Raw genomic sequence first — 19,574 nt, 5'->3', positions numbered from 1 at the left:
ATCCGGAAAGCCTTGGACATCCCCACAAATTAGCAACAAATGGAGCAATCTAGTAACAACAGTGCCTCACAGAACCCTGCTCCAGTGCTCTGGCTGGTGCCCACACCATGCCGCTGTCTCCCTCATCCCTGACTGTTTGCAACATCACTCTCCATATTGCCGGTAGCCACAGAGAAGCTACATGGTAAGTGCTTGATAAACACGTATTGAGTGAAGTGTATGATTCCTGCAAGAAGACATGGGCATGGCTGCAGAGCGGGTCAGCTTACCCTGCAGCTGTGACAAGGGCTGCAGCTCTGTTCCTTTGTCTGAAGGGTTCTGGGAGCTTCTCAGCAGAAGCATGTCTTCGACGATGCACACCAGCCCTATAACGTCTGGGTTTGGAGGTTGCAGATTTGAACCAGGAAATGCTGCAACTGGAGGGGTTGGGAGGAGAGGGGATGAATGGGGGTGGGGGGGGGAAGGAGCCAAGGACAAGTTCAGATTCACCCCTCCTCTGAACCTCTGAATGTTTACTCCATGATGGGTGAGTTGACAAGAATAAGGGAAAATGCCTCCTCCAGACAGCAGTGCCTTAGGCCGGCCCCTTTATTTCCCTATAGAAAATAATTAAATGTTGAGACAGTTTAACACATGTCTTTGTTTCCTGAGTCAGGAAACAGGCAAATTCAGGGCCCCAGCTGCCCAGGGGATGTGGAAGAGAGGGCAAAATGAAGTGCAGTGTCAGGCCTGTGTTGGAAAAGTGTGCTGATTACGAGGGTGAAGACAGAGGGCAGGGGAAGAATCCAGGCTGCACCTCAAAGGCGTCTCTGTTTCACAGCTCCATGGCGGGTGAAGTCCCTTCGGCTGAGCCCCGCTGGCCTGCGAGGCAGTTAGGAATCCTGCGGTGATAAGGCTTGCACTAAGAGCAGGGGGGTGGCTGCACAGCCCCCTACTCCCCCACCACCCCCACCCCGCTCTCTGGGCTTCACCTCCGGGGGACTAGCGCAGGGAGAAGCGGAGTGGTCAGAAGACACAGGCTTGTAGAAGCAGCATTTGGGAGTCAAACACCAGCATCTGTGCCAGGGAGTAAGCCTCAGGTTCCACCCTACTTGGATTTTATGTATCTATTTATTTATTATTGTGAGGGGGGGATCCAATGGTGAAGGACATACAATTCTTGCTCACAGGGACTTTGGTTTAAAAGGGAAGATAAAAATGTCTATAGAGATAATCATATCGAGTGTGGGAGAGTCAAGCACCCACGGAGTCCAGACACAAGAGACATTAGTTTCTACAGGGGCAGATGATGCTTCATGGGGAAGGTACCATTTGGGGTCTGAAGGGTGTGTGGGGCTTGGGCATGTTATGAGGAAGGAGAGACTGTTCTAAGTGTTTAGGGGAGGAGTGACCCGATCAGAGCCATAACGGTAGTGCACTGGGTGGGTTTAGGGCGGGAGGGGAGAGAAACATAGGGCAAGGGGAGATGCTTCTACTGGGGCCACAGTGATTGAAGGACTGGAAAGATGGCGGTCAGTTAGAGAACTGCCTACTCACAGGCTTTGGAACAACCCTAGTCTCGGGAGGCATCCTAGGGGAAGGAGGCTGCGAAAAGTGGAATCTGAAGTCTAGGTGAAAGTCTGGAAGGATGGCAGAGCCATTATCGTACATATGAGATGCCAAAGAAAGAAGAAAACAGGTGAAGAGGTTACCCAGAGGTTCGTGTAGTTTTTGTTGAACTTAAGAAGCCAGTGGGGTAGAGGATGAAGACGTCAGATGGACGGTTGGAGTGGAAGACAAGCTGAGGGTGAAGGTCAGGACTGAGATTCGCATTTGAGGGTGAAATCTATGAAGACGAAAGGAATGATAGATTGATGAGAGTTGGCCCAAGGACAGCCTCTAGAGAGCAGCTGGCCGGAAGTGCATTCTGACGGCAATCCCAGGCAAATAAGCGTGCGGATCCAGGAATTCCCTGGGCACCCCGGGCTTGGGCTTTGCATGTAACGAGCAGGTGAGGGGAATTGGGAGAAGTAGGTCTAGAAGCAGAGAAGGTTGACTTTTGGAATCTAAGCAGTACTAGTCCCAGCTTGCTGAGGAATTTCCTGCTTTTAGCATGGAAATTCCTGCATCTCAGGAAATGCCACAAGTCTCAGGCAAAACGGGAAGTCACTCACTCTCTTTATGTCAAACCTCACGATTAGAACCCCTGCCATAAAATTTCAGCCATAGATAACCTCTCTGCCTTTCTTACCAAAGGATCCAGCCTTTTCTGCTGAGGCAAATGTGCATGAGAAAAGCAACCTTGTCCACAGGCCACTCGGCAGCCCTGCCAGGTGTCGGAAAGATGAGGTTTTACTTGGATGAGCCTGATGACGTTTGCCTCTTAAGGACCAGTGTTCGTACCCATGAGCAGCAAAATGGGCTCCAGCTTTGGTGAAAAATGGACAAAGCATTCATGTCTGGATGTGTGCATTTATGAGCTTGAATGAGAATGGGCTCTGCACGAGTGGGGGCTCTCCGTTTGTTGAGCATGTCACTGGCTTGGACCATGGGCCTTGGTAGACAGACATAAGAAGAACATCAAGAAATGCCAGGTTTGATATGTTATTCAAGGCTTCAACTTGAAAGAAAACTCAGTCTAAGCAGATGTGTTTACCCGAGTCCCCCCCAACTTAATGGAAACAAGCCAACAACTGTCCTTGTTCTTCCATGAGCAGTGGCTTTTACGAAAACTCTTATCAAAATTACCTCCCCAGAAAAGACTAGATGCTTTTGACATGTTCAGCTCTAAACCAGGCTGTGTGGGAGAGCCAAAAAAGATAAAAATTAAAATAATGTAGATTTCTTGTTTGAAGTCATGAGATAGAAGAAAATAGGCCTGACACCACCTAGAGAACAATGTCAAAGAAAATCTGAAAATGCTCTATGTTATGAGGCATAAAAGAAAGTAGGTGCTATAGGAATTCAGACGAGGAGGTGTGGATGGATGAAGTCCTTGAGGGCTTCATGGAGGAGGGGGAGATTTTGCGAGCCTTATAGAAAAGAGAAAGTGGTTTCCTGGCAGAGTCACAGGATCAATGAAGGCTCACACCTCACTGTCTGGTAGGGCCCAGCGTCACCTCTGTTTCTTTGCTTTTGCTTTATCACTACCATGGTGTTTAAAACATGATCGATCTGGTGCTCGGTGGAAACAGAGGTTTCTATTAGCTTCTCTCCCCTGCAGTCATTCCCAGGTGGATGATAGTGACTTTGGTTTGTTTCTCATTCAGTTGCCAAACTTTCAATCCACTTGTGTACCATCAGATAGATGCCGGTGTCATGAGTTTTTGCATTATATTGAAAGTGGTGAGAGCTGCCCATGTGTGTTTCTTTTTTTCTCTCTCCTATATTTGCTGAAGCAGAGGAGTTGGAATCATTTTTCTAAGAATTGTTTACTTTCCTGCTGCAGTCCAATGAGATACGATAGACTTTACTCTTCATCCTGTCAGTATTTGGTCATTTTCTCAAGTTACATCAACAAAGACCATGGGATTCAGTTTAACCCTGTTTGGCTAATGTTTTTCTGCATAATCTACTGTTTAGGGAGTGACCCTGTCAGGCCCGCAGCTGGACCAACTGGGCTCGAGCAGAATTCTACAGGGCTTGAGTTCAACAGCCCGCGAGGCAAAGGCTAAGAGCCCTGAGTGACTCACTCTGATTTCCTCGTGGGCTCCCGGTTTCACCACTTTCTTGGTAAAGCAAATCTCTTTAGAACATGTCACAATCACCGTGTCCTTCAGTTTTTGCAGAAAAGGGGAAATGCCATTGGACACGAAGCTTATTGGAGGAAGGCTTGGACAGGGAATGGATATGCAAAGGTGTGTGGTGAGAACCTACGTGGGCGGTGAATGGGAACGGTGATGGGGCTGTGAGGAGAAGTGGGGGCCAGGACAGCACCCGTCTTCCAAGGCACTGGAAAGGGGCAAGCTGAAGGCTGTGGGGCACTCACGCATGGTGATGAAATGCCACCCACCCTTCGTGTGTGTCTTTCGCTGCACTTGCACAGTTGGGCAAATGGTTCAGTTCCTCCCTGAAGGCTGATGTCCCAACTTTCGTGTTGGGGTAGGGTGGCCATCAGGGACAAACGTGAGAAGTAAAGAACTGTGGGGAGTCTTGCCTCCAGGGGTTGCTTGAACACCACCACGGCGAGTTCCCAGTCGCTGACGCGGTGTATCCTATCCTGTTTATGCTCAGTGCCTGGCATAGAACAAATGTTTGTTGATTGAATGAAAAACTGCACGGGACTCACCAAAGAAGTTTCCTGAGGGAAAGGGAACGGATAACAGACTTGCTCTTTTCTTGGCAGCCATTACCACAACAACTCTCAAACATAAATGTCAATCATATGTTTCAGTCATTACCTTTGCCTGTCACCATCTTCCCCATGACCCCCTCCCCATTCTCCGGAGTTAAGCATGGTTAGGTAAGTGAGGATAACTTGCAATATCTCAAAATGTGACAGAGTGGGCCTTTGATCTAAATGTTTTTTATGGAGCCAGCTTTTTTAGTGAGGCCAGTTAAGGTAGCCACGGACACAAAGGGTGGATTCAAGCTTCGCCTCGCGCCTCTGACTTCTCCATTGCTGCCTGCCACAGAGGAAAGGCGTCAGGAGTTCAAGGCCCTTTTTGTTTACTGCAGAGTCCTCCTGCTGCTACGTTCTACTCCTGTCTGGAATTGCAGAGAACAGACGTTGGGACTTGAAAAATTGCATATGCCAACGTGTTCAGGGCTGTGTTATCACTTTATGGAAAGTCTTGCGCTGCTCTTAAAGTTTGTGAAAAATCATGTTTTCACCACCTCAGGGGGGACCGAGCCAAACATTTGGTAAATTTCTGCCTGAAGTCTGTTTGGAGGCTTTTTATGGATGAAAGATGCGTGCTTCACAGTCTCATCACTGTTGGACCTGGGTGGTAAGGTTTCCTTTAGCTTAAATACACACACACACACACACACACACACACACACACACACACACACACGGTAGAAGTGGGGGGAATCCCTGACTGAGATATAACAATATTGTCAAAAGGTCTTCTTATGCAGAAATAATTCCTAAAAATAAATAATCAAACAAATATGGAAATTCAGAATAGTTGGAGTTAACCAACTTGACCTGGACCAAGTCAGTTCTGACCTCGCCCCTGAGAGCTTCTGTTTAATTCTGGTTGGATTTAACTCATGTTTGCAACAACGTGGAGTAGAGGTAAGCGTGTAACCTGGCTTATGGTAACAGTCTTGTCTCTGGCAGCAAAACCTGTTGCACCAGGAAGAACTGAACGCTCTGGGTCGAAGTTTAATGACCAGACTCAAGCTAGATAAATGAATAACACTGAATTCATGGCCAAATTTTGCCAGAGAGTCAGTGCTTTTTCGGTAAATGCCAAACAAAACAAACACATGATTAAGGGTTTGTCAGGCACCCCCCGACCCCCCTGTTCAGAAAGGCCTTCCTGGACACTTTCTCAAATACGTCTGATGCCATTGGCCTGCAGTTAGCACATAGGTGGTACTTTGGCGGGAGTCTATTATCCTCCGGGAAATTTATTTACTTCTAACAGAACAAAATGGAGCACACATCCAGGGCCTGAGGGCATCCACTTAGCCGATAATCATAGCAATAAAAATTAATCTCCCCCTTTAGCAACCTTGGACTGGAAAGGAAATGGTGAGAACAATGTCTCTGAAGGCTGCCAGACCAAAAGGATGAGTCTTGTCCATTGTGGGGAGAACTACCCTCCCTTGTCTGGATGTCTGTTTTTATTAGGAATCCTAGATTTTTCTTAGGTGAACCTGTAAACCAGTAATAGGCTACCTGGCTATTAAACCAACTTCTTATCCCCAGCCTTGCACCTAGGCCTGCTGTGAATGGGTGTGTCTCTGCTCACGGCCTAAGCCGGCTGCCTACCCCGGCTTGGAGCCTTTGTTCTAGACACTGCAAGCGCTCTTCTGATGCCATTTTGAACTCGTGACCCTGGCTGGCATGTGGATGGTGAAGAGCAGAGAGAAAATCCCACTCTCAGCTGCCGCTGGCGGGGCTGGTTCTGACCCATGTTTTCCTCTGGTTCATGTTGGACGGATGCCTTCTGAGTCCAGCTTGGCAAGCCCTGCGGCCTTCCTATGTGAGCAGGACTTGAGCTGGTCATGCTTTTGGCTTGCTCTGTGCCACTCACTGAAGGGGTTCCTATGTAAGTCCTTAGAACCCCATGTGGACCCCAAAACTCAGAACTACAAAAAGGCCTCAGATTAATTTCCTTTCTATCTCTTTCAGGCCAGTCTCTGGGCCTCTCACGTGTACACAGGCTCTTGGTAACTTCTCCTGTTGGACTCTCAGGGACCTGAACAATTTTCCTGCTATTCCCTTTACCTGGAGCAATCTTTCCTAGCTCTTCATCCCATGGCTGGATCCTTCTTTTCCTTTAGGACTCAGTTTCTTCTGAGAGGCTTTCTCTGACTAAGCTTCCACCATGCTGTTTGCAATTTTCTATTGGGGCCCTGTGTTCATAGACTTTGAACCACTTACCACAATTAATTATGATGTATATGTCTACTTGTTTACTGCTTTTCTCTCCAAATAGAGAGTAAACTATCAAGTCTCTGTTATCCCTTGCATTATATCTAGCACTTAGCACACAGTAGGTTGTCAATAAATATATACTCACTGAAGAGATCCATGAGGCTCCTGTCAGCCCCTGAAAATGACCAGAACCCTACTTTAGTTTTCCCAGAAAAGTTCAGAAAACAACTTTGCCTCTCTCCCCCTAAATTAGGAGAGCAGAGAGAAGAGTGAGCATAAGAGGGAATAGCAAGATATTTCCAGCAAGACTTTCATTGCCGTCCAAGAAAAATATTAGCAGGCTAAGCTAACACCCTTGTGCCCAGACATGTCTGCCCCTACCAGCCGATTTGCCAACATTTCCCACTCTGCCTCGCTGGGCGACTTGTGCCAGAAGCCCCTGTCTCCCTTTATGGTTAACTCTGAGAATTGACTAAAGAATTGTTGGCACCTCATTTATCCCCTGGCATCCTCACAGCAAGAATTAATCATCCCCATGAGACTTGTTTATGTGCTCGATTGCTTTGGATAGTTCTGGTGCCTTCAGCGGGGGCAGCCCTCTGCATAGAGCCTGTGGAGAGCCAGGATGTTTCCCTGTCCTGCTACCCAAGTTGCTCTCAGTGACGTCAATTCGGTTCCTTTCTGTTCCATTCAACCCAATCCAACCTTTACTGAACTCCTACAATGTCGGTAAATACTGGTTAATGAAGCTCTTCACTAAACCGTAGGAGGGGTTTCTTCCAACAGGTGACAGTGGGGTTGGCTGGTCTCGTTGGGAACCTCTGGGCGCTGCACCACTCTCTAGGTCTCTGGACCTTGATGAGAGGAGCGTCGCTGTGATGGCTTGTTCACTGCAGCTTCCATGGTGACCATGTCTATCAGGACATCACCCAGGGAAGGTCATTTGAACCAACAGTCTCTTGAATATTTTTAGTGTCCCTTTCCTTCCCCATTTCTCTCTTACTTCTTGTCTCCAACCCTGATACTTCCTGTACTTTTCTTCCTTCTCTGTAAGATGCACATGGACGCGGTCAGAGATATCGGTCGCCACTGGGGCTCTGGGATCATGGTAGAATCTGTCCCGAGTCAGAGAGGCTCCTTCAGCACCTCACTCAGTATTTCCTTTATTATAATTCATTTCAGGTGATTCCTTTGGTTATAAATTTACTGTGATTTCTTTCAAAAGCTTTAGTAGGGCACACTCTATGGGCCAGGTACTCTAAACCTTGCTTTCAAAGTAGCTCACAATGCATTGAAGAAAATAGACGCTTAAGCAAGTAAACGTAAAGCAAAGCAAAGTCCCCTGTTTCTATGCTACACATACGTGTATGTGTGTGTACAGTGTTCTGTGGGGGGTGTGGTCAGACCCTGAAAATGACCAGGTCTCCAGATTAGTTCTTCTTGTTATATTTCTGACTGGTACAAATTTATCAACTCTTTACATTAGGGGTTGCAAATTCGATTGCCTACATGACTCGGGTCATGAAATAGCCAGGTCAAAAATGCAATAAGCTGCGGGAATTTGGCGTATTGGAGAGAGCATGCCCAGTCTAAGGAGGTCAGTGACCTACCCAAAGTTGTCTGATTATTGCTACTCCAAATGAAAAACCACTATTGCCACATCTTTTGATTGTTCAGGAGTAACATGGGAACCTGATTGCTCATGTGACATTTCCCAATGTTTAAATCACGCCATTGGGAAAAGAAAATCCAGCCCAGTTCTGAATATAACTCACAGTCACCAATTTGTAAGACTGATTTGCACCAGAAATGCAGACTTATTTATGAACATTTTAGCTCAACTGGAAATCACGTGGGCTAATTTCCTGGGATTTTAGATACCACATATCAGTTTGTCTCGCGAGGTCTGCCACCCTCAGCTGCCGTGTGTCATTGTCTATTCTCAGGTGATCCATTGTCCTCCAAACGATTCACCTGACTTGTTGCCATTCATGTGATGGGGCTCATGAGGACCCACAAATCAGTCAGAGTCCTGTCGTTGCCTTGAGTTGCACTGGTTTTCGTTTTCTCTGCCTTGCCTGAATTCTGCTGTAGGGTCCCCGCTTCTTCTCATTTCCTCCACTCTCCTTACCTCCTGGCAGAGATTGATTAGCTGTTTATGGAAACTGTTTATTCTTCCTGGACACGTGACTGAATTTCTGGGTTCCTGGGCCCCTTTCCCTGTCTTCCCTGCAGTTAGGGGAGACCATGTGACTGTGTGACCAGTGACATTTCCACGAGCTGACCCAAAGCGCCTCCTGCAGGAAGTACTGCTCCCTGCTGCAACTTACTTTCCTCATCCAGTGGGTCCATGCACATGACCGTGGTAGCCTGGCTGAGCTTCGACTATGGCCAGGCCACAAAGGGGAAGACTCTTGGATCCTTGCATGAATACTCGGGGGAGAGCTGCCTGCTGCTCAGAACCTCCGGCTTTCTACTTGGCGTGGGTGAGAATTTAACTGCTGCTATGCTTGAGTCATTATCTGTTAGGTGTGTGCTAGCAACTGTTAGACACGAGCTGGATTATAAGCAGCATGATATCAGAGAGACTGCTGTATTGGTCTTTTCCTAGCTGTATTCCTAGAACCCTAGCACAGGGGCAGACACACCAGTGGTACTCAGTAAATGCTTCTGGAATGAATGAATGAATGAACGAATGAATGAATGAATGTCTCCATACAACTTTAGAGCTGGTAGGGACTGAGGCATCATACATCCTGGTCATCATATTATAATAAAGAAATGAAGGCTCACAGAGAAGAAGTGACTTGTTCAAGGTCAAAAAACTAGTTAATTCCAGAACAAGGGTCAGCAAGCACAGAGCTTCAATCTGTAGTCTTTCACTATCCATGTTTCCCTCCATGGTAACCATACTGCTGAGGAAAGAAAGGGATAATTTCATGCTCTAATTTGTAACCTAGTATCTTGTCAAGAATGAGTTGAATAGTCATACAGTTCACTTGGGAAATATGTTGTGAGTGGGCCATAGTGCTTTGCTGGGGCTTCATGAGAAACCCCTTTGTAAATCTCATAGTGGGGAACACGTGTAACCGTCACCTGATCTGTACTTTATAGAGTTAGGGAAGCCATCCCACAACAAGTGGACTTGAACGGGGTTTTGCAGAAAGGGTTGGATCTGGTATGAGGGATAAAGTCTTGGAGTCGGCTGCTGTGTGTACCAAAGCTCAGAGTCAGCAAAGGCTGCTCTGAACAGCTGTAGCAGTCTTAGCAAGACTGAGGCCCAGTCTGACTGAAGGGCTGTTGGCAAGTTGGCCAAAAAAAAAGGACAGACGGATAATAAGACTCAAAGATTATATTTGATAGTTGGTACTTCGATCGCTTTTATTTGAATAAAAGTAATAGGTATACATATCAACTCCATTTCATCTAAAGAACATCCAGTTCATTAAACATTTATGTAGAACACCTTTCCCCACACATACACAGGCTTATCCCAACGCAACCACTGAAAATCTGTAAGTTTTCCACAAAGACCTTTGAAAACTCAGTTCCTTGATTGAATGACTGAAAAATACAGACTCTTTTGGGGCCATTACTCTTTGTTTCTGGTTTTACAAATCCATAATTCTGTAACCTATGTCTTTTAACTATCTTTCAAAAGCAGGCATATCCTGAGAAGTCCTGGTTGTCACACTAGCCCTCACTATGGCATTGACCTTGTCTGCCGTGAAACCCGTCTGGGTGGGCAGGTAGCTCTAAGTGGCGGAAGCAACAGTCGTATTCATTCGCTCTTCTGGAGCAGGTTTGCGAGGAGCTGGGACTCCGTGCGATAAATGCGTTGCCAACTTCAAGAGCTCAAGGTGGGGAAATATGTGTTTTCCCAAAAGGTACTTTGTGCTTGCAATTTATTCCCTTGAGGGTACAGTGACTATTTTTGATCGGCCAATGCTACAGAAGGTATAGATTCTAAACCTTCAGAAATGAGGGACACATCTTCTCTAGTCTATGGTCAGACTGTTTGGGGCCACGATAAGACTGGTTTTAATGGATTGGCATTTTAGCTGCAGTGTGGTAATGCGCAAATCCCTGTGTCACTGTTATGGCTTGTCCCAAGTCAAGGACCATAGTCCAGGAGATCAGAGGCTAGTGTCACCTCCAGAGAGGCCTGCCCAGGACAGCATGCGCAGGGATACCTGAAATGGGCACCATTCCAGCTAGCACACCTGGTTGTTTTTCTCTTGAAACTGAACCAAATGCTGAGCCCAGCAGTGGCCCCTGAGAGTCTGGGGGACTGAGTTAAGGGAAGCTTGCTCTGTCCCCTCCCTTGGAGGACTGCTCTCATAGGTCACCTTAAGTACAACGTTTGTCAAATTAAGTGCATAAAAAGGTAGCTTCCCAGATCCTCAGAATGTGTAGGACTTTCCCAGGAGGAGCACCTGAAAAGGTCAATATGGTTGAACTTGGGGAGCGAAGTACAAAAGGAGAAGCAGGTGTATGCAATGCTGTGGAAATATTTTCAGTGGCCAATTGCTCTGTGCTTATATGTATCATGTCTCATGTCCACAAGGGAAGCTACCTGTACCGTGAATGTTTGCCTTGTTCTCTGGGGATGAGGTAGGGTAGGGAGGACAGAGGAGTGAAGCAGAGAATTTGAGAATTTTAGAAATCATATTTTAAAGGTTGTTTTTCATATTTGATTTTTTAACAAGTTGCATAGAAAGTGAAAAAATTGCAGAGAAGGAAAGGGGAAACCCCTCTTATCCAAGCTGTGTCATTGTGGGGTTGTGCAAATTTGTATTTCTGCAATCTCAGGGCTTTCTCAACGACAGTCTTCTCTCTAAGGATGGGACAAAAACTGCTTCTCCCTACACCTTTCTGAGTTGCCCCATAGTTTTCACACACTCCCCCCACCCCCTTCTCCCTCAAACACAGTCTACAGCACTGCAAGATTGGGCAATGACATTTTCACACTCTCGAGTGCTGGCCATTTTGCAATTACGAATGTAATAGACAGAATCTGTGTCAAGTTCTGTTTTGAGCCTTCCTGTTTGGCTGAGCTTTGTGCAGCTCTTCAGCTGTTCTTCTGAACGGGTAACCTTCAGTGTGTACAAGGAGGCACCTGCCATTATTATCACCTTATCTATTTTCAAAGTCTGATCTTTTCACAAAGGAATCAGAGTGAAAAAAACAAGCGCATTCTCCCACCCTTCCCCCATGCCGAAGCGCTTCAGACTTTCCAGAGTAATCTCCATGTGAGCACGGACCAAGCTTGAGAAGCTGGAGCCCAAAGGGAAAAAGGGGTTTGTGAGAGTTATGAGCAGATGGAGGGAGGGTTTTATTTTTAATTAGGGGCTTGTTTAGGATGGAAATCTGTATGTAATCTGAACTGCTGCGTGCACGCTGGTGGACACTGAATGAGCGAACAATGGGAACCTCTGTTAGAACTTTATCTGAGCTTCAACTCTGTTTTCCATACCTCAGTTGTCCAGGTAACTATACTGTCGAATGCAGTGACTTACCTGTAAGGAGTTCTCAGACCAAGGGGAGGGAAACTGTATACAGCCCCCTGCTGATGGCGACGTGGGGAGGGAGAGCGAGAGAGAATGAACCCCTGTTGCAAACTGAAATGCCTTTGTCGCCCTGTACTAAAGGCTTGTTTCCAAATCTGGGGCAAGTACCCAGAATTCTCCTTTCTCTCTCTTCTGCCAGAACAGACGAGTCTTTTCCTTGTGCACCTTCCTAGTTCTTGGTCATCCGATGGCTTCTAGGGGGACCAGTTAAAAATTTAGGCTCGGAAATGCTGCTTCCGCCCCTGCACAGTAAGCTGCACTTGGAGGCCATGTCATAAACCCACACAAACATATTTCCGTCTCCGTTTTGAAAGTTCACATCACTTTCTTGACCTCCTTGTATACAATAAGACTGGAGCCAAAGAAGTACTTTGCCTCATCAGGTGGGGGCTTTGGTGCCTTGTCCTGACTTTTCTGTGTGTATCAATATTTCTTGGAAGAGGTATTTCCCTTATGAACTGCTGTCCTGGGGCTGGGGGTCCAAGCACCCTGCCACCTAGCAATAATAGATAAGCTAAGTCGAGCAGACAGACTATCTCATTGATTCAGGGTTTGGGTGAGAAGGATAAACATAGAGCTGTGCTTTGCCCAAATCCAGTCCTCTCGCCTGTCATTCTCTCTTTTGAAATAGCTGAGTTCTTTCGAAATAATGTAGTACGGGGGAAGAGGGCACGATAAGGCATCATCGGAGAGAAATCCATCAGTGCGCGTGCAGATGAACCTTGAGAAGGATTAAAAAGTATGACTTCAGGATTATTGTCGCGAGTTTATTGAATGATTTTCTTCTAAGGAGATTTCGGAAATTTTCATAAGTGAACTGGATCTAGTTCTTTCTTGAAGATCCAAGAAGAAATTCAGGATGAGATCCAATAAGGAAGGGGTGCCCTTCTCTTGAAGAAAGAGGGAAATAAGAAGGCAGCCTTTGATGTAGTCAATGGCATCAATGAGATGGCATCAATGAGATGGGGGGAGAAAAGGAGAGGAGTGGAATGGCATCAATGAGATGGGGGGAGAAAAGGAGAGGAGTGGAATGGCATCAATGAGATGGGGGGAGAAAAGGAGAGGAGTGGAATTTTCAAAGAGGAAACCAAGACTCAACATCCTTTTAAAAATTACTTATGAAAGTTTATAAAAATATTTTTATTTAATAACTTATTGCCAGTGGACTGGGGCCAATTAACTTATGATAGGTAGAATTAAGTGTAGTAAAAAAATAGAAAACGCCAGAGGGAAAAAAAAAGTACCACCACACATTGGGAAGGAGGAGAAGATCGTGAACACATTCATCCATTAACAACATTTTCTGCTTATGAAATTAAAAAAATCTCTCACATTATTACTCTCTTTACATGACTCAAAAACGATTATTGTTCCTTGTGGTATGTAGGAAATGTGGGTCTGCAAAAGGTACTCCAGATGTGAAATTCAGATTGTCTTGGCAGGTAATACAATCAAAGGCATTTATTTTCTGCAGTTTTCGAAGCTGCTCTCCTGGAAGGATACACCTGACGGGAGGCAGACGCAAAGCATGAGGGGAGAGGAGTCAGAGAATCCAGGCTGGCTTTCCGAGAGAAAAAACAGTCCTTTAGAGTCTGGTTTGGGCATGCAGAAAAGCAGCTGTGCCCACCAAAGAGGGAATTTCAGGAAGACAGAGGTGAGGAGTGAATATTGGGCATTTTGGCGTGGGAATACATCCTCAGGAACAAAACGGGTGTATCTTGTTGGATTGGGCTTATGACATTGGTTATACTCAGATTTTCAAACAGAAGTTCCTGGATCGATGCCTCAGCCTATGGCATTAACAAAATAATTCAATGGCTTAAATAGTGTAAGTAGAGGCTGATATTTCTCTGTATTCATCACTCAGTCTGCAATGTTTACAAACCTCGTAATGTTTGCAGGCTGGGAGCCAATGGGGTAGAGAGACTTAGGTTTCAGTTTTGAATAACGTTTTTGCCTTATTATAATCTAATTGAGTCTTTCAAGGCCCTTTAACAGTTTCCTTCATAGTCTGGACACTTATGTCTACTGCTCCTTGGATGGATTACGTTCACTAAGAGCTATTCATTTTAGCAAGAGCCTATGTTAAGAATGAGACCAAAGAAGAGATCTTTATCTGCATTCAGACCCAGGGCAGCACCTGGGAATTTGTAACTGACAAACTGAACTGTTGGAACTGGAGGCTAAAGATGGCTGTACAACAATTACCATAGTCAATATCAACTGAACATTTGGTGCTAAGTGTATCCCTCTCATGAAGGTTAATGTTTATGTGCCAACTTGACTGGGCTAAGGGATATCCAGATAGCTGGTAAAACATTATTTATGGGCTTGTCTGTGAGGGTGTTTCTAGAAGAGATTAACATTTGAGTCAGGAGACTGAGTAAAGAAAATCCGCCCTCACCAATGTGGACTGGCATCATCCAATCCTTTGAGGGCCCAAATAGGACAACACAGCAGAGGAAGGGTGAATTCTCTCTTTTTGAGCAGGGACGTCTACCTTCTCCTGCCTTTGGACATGGAAACTCCTGGTTCTTGGGCCTTCGGCTTCAGACTAGGAGTTATAGCATCTGATTCCCCTTGTTCTCAGGTCTTCAGACAGAGACTGAATTATACCACTGGCTTTCCTAGTCCACCAGCTTACAGACCACGTATTGTAGATGTCTTGGCCTCCGTAATCACATGAGTCAACTCCCATAATAAATCTCCTCCTTTGTATCTGTCCATATCTCATTAGTTCTGTTGCTCTAGAGAACCCTAATAATACACACATATCATCTCTTTTATTTTATTTTTTATTTTTTAAATACTTACGTATTTATTTGAGAGAGGGAATGCGTAAATGCATGTGCATGAGTGGGGGGAAAAGCAGAAAGGGAGGGACAGGGAGGGGGAAAGAATCTCAGGCAGACTCCCCACTGAGTGCCGAGGACAACATGGGGCTTGATCTCACAACCCTGAGATCATAGCCCAAGCTGAGCCCAAGAGTCAGACTCTTTTTTTTTTTTATAAAGATTTTATTTATTTATTCGACAGAGATAGAGACAGCCAGCGAGAGAGGGAACACAAGCAGGGGGAGTGGGAGAGGAAGAAGCAGGCTCAGAGTGGAGGAGCCTGACGTGGGGCTCGATCCCATAACACCGGGATCACGCCCTGAGCCGAAGGCAGACGCTTAACCGCTGTGCCACCCAGGCGCCCCTCAGTTTTATTTAAATTGGAAGTCAGTGAGAGTTTACTGTTGCCTTTTAAGGAGAGGTATTGTTAGACCCAGGCTTTGGTTGTTACTTCCTGAGAAAAGTTTCCTTACTATATATAACACTTATTGACCAGTAAATGGCCCAGGGACATCCTGCTCTTGGAAGCCCACCTCTACTCTTCACAAAGGGATTCCCTTGAGCCTTTGATCAGATAATTCCTCAAGGAATGGGAGAGAACCTGAGGTCAGGAAAGGTTTCCTTGTGATGTTTCTAAAGAGATACACTGGTTAAAAAAGCCAGTGTGTGAAACAGTTGTTTTCCAACTTGATAATCATAATAAAAATAAAATGGATTTTTGAGCTTCTCTTAAGTTCCCCCACACTTTACGTTTAATGTCCCTCAATTTTACACAATTCCTGTAAAGTAGATGGTATTATTGCCCTTTCATGCATAAGGAAGTGCAAACGTATAGAAGTTAGGGAATTTGCCTAAGACCACACAGCTAGTTCGCCTCCAGAGCTTTTTCCTAGTCTAAGACACGCACTGCAGCATGTTCAGAATGTCACACACACACACACACACACACACACACACACACACACGGTGTCTCCTGGGTTTAATAGTCACGTTCACATCACGAGTAACTAGCACACATCGTGTGTTCCTACGGCACTGGACACGGGTCTGATGCTTTGTCGTAAATGACACCCCCCAGAATATGGATTGAGAGGTACTGTTCCTATGTAGTAGCAGTGGAATGCATGAACCCCCGAACTCAGAACAAGGAGTGGGGCCCTGCTGAACTGGAAGAGAGAGCAGTGCACAGTGTCTAAAGCTCTAAAGCAGCGGATACAACTCATTCCGAAGAAGTAAGGCATGTCATCAGAGATGCAAAAAACATTTTCTTTTCTCTCTCTCTAGGACAATTTCTGAGTATATTCAGATTCTACCAACACCACTGTGATGGAAATTAGGCTCTCAGAGTAGTAAAGACCCGTTCCCTGCTACAGACACGGGCAGTATGGAGTAGCTGCTTTGTGTATCCCTGAGGTGACCTACATAAGATACAGGCAAGCTTAAGGTTCGTCTGTGGTTAGGGAAAGGGGTTTCTCATTACTTGTTCTCCATTTAGGCAGCGTTCTGTTCCTCTCCACAGACCAGGTCAGGTTGCAGTGACTTTTTGTAATTTCAGTAGTTTGTGTTTACAGATCGTTGGATATCCTCATCTTCACCTTCCAGCTATCTTTTTGCATATAGCCCAGGACTCCTTAAATCAGCTCTTCTATCGAATGACATTTATGCGTATGTCTTCCTCCCAGGGCAAATGCAGCTGCCTTTCTGGTATCTTCTTGAAGACTAGACGAGAGAGGACAGACAGGAGTAGATTCCACTGAGAGAGACACAGAAACAGCCTGATTGCTGCTCTCCACATGGAGGTATTGGGGTCAGAGCCGGCAGCTATCAGGGTAGATCGTCGAACTCCGGTGTGCTGGGCTCTATGATCCTGTGGGAAATCCCAAGAGCCCTATTTTAGATGAATGAGTCACCTGGAACCCTGGTTTTGGTGCTGGGAATCCCGATTTGGCAGGAAGTTAGTAAATGTGCAGGCATGTTCCTTAGTGTCCATCTATGATTGAGCCCCTGGTGAGCTCTTCCCTAAGTTTGTGTCCCAGAAGCCAAAAATAAGCTAAGGAACCATGTCACAAACTATGAGAAGAATGTTCTGGAGAAAGCATTGCATTTTTCACTCATAAATTCAAATGGCGCCAAATTTCTGGCTTAGCTTTGGTCCCCAGCTGAATTCCTTGCCTCAAGTTTTGGGTATCTCTGGCGTGATCTTAAAAGAGATAGGTCAGAGGTTGTCTTAGCAACCGGGGGGTCTGTGTTTGTTTACATTTTGTAGTCTGTCAACACCGAAGACGAAATTGTCTGTATCTATTCTTAGTGATCTGACATAATGTACGTTCAAGTGTTTAGCCTTAGCCATCACTCTCCACATTTAGTGTCTGGAGGAGTTTCTTCTTTTCCCTATTATGGTCCAGTTGACCAACGTTAACTGGTTCTTCACTCTGAGCAACGAGATCCTGTGAGGCATGAGTTGGATGCTCTCGGATTGACTTTGGTTCTCCACTGTTCTGACTTATCGAGGTACAATTAATGACTGCTTTTTTTAAACCAGTGTGTGAAGGTCCCCAGTCGGGGACCCAGTTGGTATTCCTTCCCAAAACAATTATGAAAGGAACTGAAAATCAAATAAAAGAGGTATTAAATTCACTGCATTTAGGGGAAAAAACCAGCATAGACTCTGTGCTGGGGTTGAGGATATAAAAATGAATAAGCTATGTCCCCACTTTCATAAAGATCATAGTCTGCATGAGGCGGCATTGTGGGTTGAGCCATATAAATAAAAAATTAAACCCAGGATAAAGGAATAAGCCTCAAAATAGCAGTATGGTTAGCTGAGACGGGGGTCAGTTATGCTGGATGAGGGGAGATTTGGGGAAGACCAAGAGGTGACCAAGAGGTAGGATTTTAAAAGGTATATAGGGCCCTGACAGACACATAATATAATGAAGGCACGTTTCTGGCAGAGGGAAGAACATGTCCGGAATCTTCAGAGAAATGGGAATGCTCAAATGTCACGAACAGCATGAGGTGTACGGGGAATAGGTGGAGATGACAAAGTCAGTGAGAGCCAGATGGTGCGGGCCCACTGTGCCGGTGCTCGGGAGCGAGAACTTCGTCTTCCATGCAGTGGATACTCATTGCGGGTTTAGTAGGAAGGAATAATATGTGACCGTGATGGCAATTTATTTATTTTTTTTTAAGATTTATTTGTTTATTTATTTATTTATTTATTTGAGAGAGAGAGAGAGTGAGGGACAGAGAGAGAGGGAGAGAGAAACTCAAGCAGACTCCAAGCTGAGCACAGAGCTTGACATGGGGCTCAATCTCCTGACCCTGAGATGAGACCTGAGCTGAAACCAAGAGTCAAAGCTTTAACCAGCTATACCGCATAGGCCCCTCGTGATTGCAGTTTCTGTTGCTGACTTTCCATCATTGATTTTCCAGGTAGAAAAGACTAGAAGGTGCATCTGGCCGTTCCTTTCATGCTGTCCCAAATCTGAAAGGGATGTAAAAACTGCGGAGACTCAGCACAATAAAATTTAAAAATAGTCTTTCCTAAAACTCTTTTAAATACTATTGAGGCACTAGTTAAAATTAACATTGACAACACTGGAGTGCTATAGGTAACAGGGAACCTTAATCCCCTCTTTTTTCGATCCTTCAGACTTTTGCCCCTGAATCATATTAAGAAGTTGAGAGGCCCCTTGATGCCGGAGGTAAACTGCAGACACAGAACTGAAATATACAAAAAAAGGCCTCAACATTTCTCACCCTGCGAAATAAAAGCAGAACCCACTCTTCAAGGCATTCGATGTGTAGAGCTGCCACAGGAGGCCACGTGTCCTTATGCTGGTGTGGGGGAAAGAATACCAGGCTGGGAGTTCAGGCTGGTTCCTGATCCTATATTTTGCACTGAAAATAGTACATAAATTTGGAGAAATCTTTCAATTTTTCTGAATCTCTTCTATTTGTACATTTAAAATAGATGAAATACTAACTGTCCTCCTGCATTTGTCTGCTAGGGCCGCCATAACAAACTACTACAGACTGGGTGGTTTCAACAACAGAAAATGAGTTTCTCCTAGTTCTGAATGCTCGAAGTCCGACATCAAAGTGTTGACAGGTTGGGGTTTTCTGAGGCCTCTCTGCTTGGTTTACAGATGTTTGCCTAATTGCTGCGTCTTCCTATGGTCACATCTCTCTGTGTCTGTGTCCCAAACTCCTCTTCTTATGAGGACACCAGTCATATTGGATCAAAGTTCACCCAATGACCCCATGTCACCTTAATTACCCCTTTAAAGACCCTATCAACAAATACAGTCATATTCTGTAGGGGATTAGAACTTCAGCATAAGAATCGTGAAAGGACACAATTCAGCCCATAATAACTACTTACATTATTGTGTTGTTTTTAAGGGCTCAGTAAGATCATTTGTGGTTATGGCTTCCTGGATCAAATATAACTGCCTGAGTCGTCCTTCTGGTTTGAGGGTCTGTTCTCTTTACTAGCCTAGAAAGCACATGGAGGTCTCCGGGGTTACTCTTTGCCCCTAGGGTGTATAGCAACCTACTTTTGATTATCTACACATGTGCATGTCTATCCACTATCCTATTTTTAACCTTTATTGATTGGTTTTACCGCTATTT

General features: G+C 45.4%; 1 long non-coding RNA gene across 2 annotated transcripts in view; it reads left to right on the top strand.

Annotated features, from left to right (window-relative positions):
* Nucleotides 1-19,574, top strand: part of LOC123804131 (uncharacterized) — a 226,272-nt gene that overhangs the window by 185,834 nt on the left and 20,864 nt on the right. The gene's annotated exons all lie outside the window — the stretch shown is intronic.

Source organism: Ursus americanus, chromosome 36, assembly GCF_024610735.1.
Source record: "Ursus americanus isolate L20-20 chromosome 36, mUrsAme1.1.p, whole genome shotgun sequence".
Classification (NCBI taxonomy): Eukaryota; Metazoa; Chordata; class Mammalia; order Carnivora; family Ursidae; genus Ursus; species Ursus americanus.
This window is presented reverse-complemented; position numbering and strand designations above follow the sequence as displayed.